Source organism: Aythya marila (assembly GCF_965140915.1).
Source record: "Aythya marila genome assembly, chromosome: 16".
Taxonomy (NCBI): domain Eukaryota; kingdom Metazoa; phylum Chordata; class Aves; order Anseriformes; family Anatidae; genus Aythya; species Aythya marila.
This window is the reverse complement of record NC_139057.1, coordinates 7163718-7167416: the sequence shown is the minus strand read 5'-3', so window position 1 is coordinate 7167416 and position 3699 is coordinate 7163718.

Below are 3699 nucleotides of genomic sequence, written 5' to 3'. Positions count from 1 at the left end.
ATTTTCCTTAATAAATTCAAAGTAGTGAAAAATGTGCAGATCCACAGAACAAAAACTGCTCAATGCTCTGATTTGACCTTTACTGAGATTACAGGGATAAGGACACAAATCAGGCACGATGTCAACACTACAAGTGACTTTCAGTGCTGGTTTCCCTGGGAGTTTTTAATGGACTTACTCTCCTTTGAGGGTTCCAGAGGCAGTCTATAAATTCTATGGTTACCAACACTGGAGTGATATGAAATAAGTTTTGGGTATAGCTGGGAATGCTGCATCTCTTACCTGTACAGAAGAATGGGCAAGAAGAAGAAAATAAGCACCAGAAGAAGCCCCTAAATCTGAAATGAACACTGAGAAGACCCAGGAGGAGGTCAGGTGAACAGGAAGGCAGAGAGCATCGTACCTCATGTGAAATGTAAGGGGGCTGCACGGAGTGAGAAGACACAGGGGATTTTGGTACCATACTAACACTTTACAGCTGAGTGGAGCAACACCAGGAGCAGGACAGAGGCAGGGCACACTGGTGTCCCCATGTCCCTCTGCCTGGGTGTCCCCATGCCACCACCTCTGCAACCCCAGCCCCATCCTTTGTCCCCCGTCCCAGTGCCCTCCGTATGCCAGGCGGGTTGAAAGCAGCAGCTGAGGTTCCCTCCTGCAGGAGCACTGCCTAAGCAGCAACACCTTTGGCCTCTTTATTCAGCCCACCAGATCATCCTTCTCACCCCCCTGTGCTCCCCAGCCACCTTTAGTGCTTTCTTCCCAGCTGGCTCTCTGGGACGGGTGGCTTTACATGAACCGGCAGGCACAGCCACAAAGAGCTCTCTGCGTGTTTACACAGACACCTCTCATGACAGAGCAACACTTTACACCTTGCAGATATCGGGCTAACTCTACAACTCACTTGGTTTTTACAGCCAGTCAAACTCTGAGCAAAGGTGACATAAATATGAGCAAAACCTAATGAGTTTTACAAAACTGTGATTTTTTCATTGAGGTAAATGCAGCCACTGCGGAGTCAAATGCAGCAGCTCATAAATAACATGCAAAAATTCAGTACAATAGCAGAGGAAATGTTATGTGAATGCAACGTAATTTGTCAGTTATGTACTAATGGAGGTTGGGCTGTAACATGTTCTTGCTTCTCTGCCTGTGTCTGAACAAGCTTTTGCGTGTTGTGCATGTCTCTTGTCTAGAATTATTGTATGCTGCAATGAATGTAGAGAATGACCACAGGAAAATACAAAAGAGAAAATAGGAAAAAGGAAACCACAAATGGGCACTACTGCGTATCCAAATGTTGTTCCAAATATACACAGGTATGATGAACGAAAATAGATCAAAACTGAAGATGGAGCAAATAGATGTGAAATTATTTGTGCTGCTTAGCTGACATGTAAAGCAAGGTCAATCAGGTTTTTTCATGATTTATGAATAAGCAAACAGAATAATTTTATCAGTCCGTTTCTTATATGAATATTTTATTGTTACTAGTGTTTAACCATGATTACTAGGACTTAAACACTCAACATTTCCCAAATCAGAAGAAAAGCATTTCAAAAGAATGAGAGGAATTATCATTCTGTATTTATTTTGGAGGAAATTATCTAGCATGAGATATAATTTACCCCAAATGAGAAAATGAATCAGTGGCATAGTTAGAAATCATTTCCTTGATGGGGAAATATCTATAATAGGCTATATACATACTGTCCAGTTATGTTTCCAAATTATAATTATGCATGCTTCTTAGCCATAGCATTAATAATACAGATTAACAGTCTACACATGTATATGACCTCCACCCAAGAATCTCAGCACACATTATGAAGGATTCACTTATTAGGATTATAATTAAATTTCATATATGCAGAAACTGAAGATGCAAAGAACTGATGAAATTGAGTCATATGGAAGTCAGTGGCTGAGTTAGTAATAGAAGTCAGGTCTCTCAATTCTCAGAGCAAATTTTCTGGCAAAAAATGTTAAATATTTTGTACACAAATTTTTGAATACTTTTGTTGCAGAACTGTTTGTACATATCTTTATTTTATAAATACCAGTTCAAAGAAGTGATGTTTTGCATAGTCTGTCAACTCTAGCAATGCCACCAGGACTAGCGATGTTGTATTTTGGGGTGGTTTTGTTTGTGTGTTGTTTTTTTAAATTCAGTTCTGGGAGACAGAAATGTTCTCTTTTGTTTCCATGAGAACCATAAGTACTTTCTCGAAGTTATTTCTTTATTTCTTTTAGCCTTTCTGAATTAAAACAAAGCTTGAAAACATGAACTGAGATTACATAAACTCTCAGAAATCACAAACAAATGAAACAGACACATGATTTTAAAACCTGAGATTTTGAAAAGTCAGTTCTATGATATTATTTCTAATGCTGTTGTTTGGCAACCCAGTCACAGCATTATACAACCGAAGCAGCTAGGCAGGAACATTTTAAATGTTTCCACTTGCGTTTTGTCAGTTACAGAGTCAGCAGGTGTAGGTTGTAAGCAGAGAAGAAACTCATCTGTTTGAAACTCACGTTTTCAGAATATTTGGTTAGGTAATCAAAGCAGAGCCCCTTCCTTAGAACAGGCAGACACACATATAATTTCAAACTGCTTCGATTGGAGGTATTACATATTTTTTTTCCCTCTCGAAATATAATTATCAGCTGGAAATGTGAATGCAACAAAACAGCCTATACAGATAAATTTACATTGCATCTGTTTTTATCTTTTTTTTTTTTTTTTTTTTTTTTTTTTAATCTCTGTAAAACAGAGTAAGAATCTTACTTGGTATCTTCACATAACACACACTAACGCACTTCATCTTTCTGTACACAGTGAGATCTTTCCTCTTATAAACAAACCTCTTCCTCTCTCTCTTTTTTTTTTTTTTTTTTTTTTTTTATTTTTCTGCTATCATTTATAGATCAGTCTATTTGTATTAACTGCTTTTGAATTCTGTTTTCCTCCTCTGCAATATGCTCTGTTGACTTCAAATTGAAGTGAACTCAAGTGCTTCTAGGTGACACATTAGTAGCAACTGAGGCTGTTTTAGATTATTGATAATAAAATTTGTACATACATATGTAGACGAATATATATGCATTTGTTCTTGGACGTATACTGCAAACTGATTTAGTAAAACAATATTTGATCAAAACTTATGAGTGAATTGTAAAATTCCAATTTACTTCAGCGAGGTTTGGATTGCATCCATATTATTCCAGGAATGAGAAACCTCGCTGGCAAGGCCAAACCTAAGAGCTACTGCCCACCTTAAATAGGAGGGTAAGCACCCAAAGAGGACATACAATTAAACATGACCTTAGTGAAGCACAATCCTAGGTTGTTATGAGAACAAGTGGAGATAAAACCAATCATGATAGGTATACTCGAGGAGAAATAAAGCAGCTTCTGGTTGCCAGGGCCACCTGGAACTCCTGTCCAAGGGAAGCTGCGAGGTGACTCAGAAGAAGAGCCACCACATCACTTATGTTCAACAGGCATAGACTTTCACTCCTTGTATATCAGAGCTCCTCTCTTATAGGGAGGTTTCAGCCCACTGTAATTAGATTCCACAGATTTAATCCCCTGGGAATGTAGCAATTACCATATACCTGACAAGTGCTAAATGCTGCATTCCGAGGGGATTATCACCTCTGGCTGAACAGAGAAAAAAGGGGAGGGGAAGAGAAATT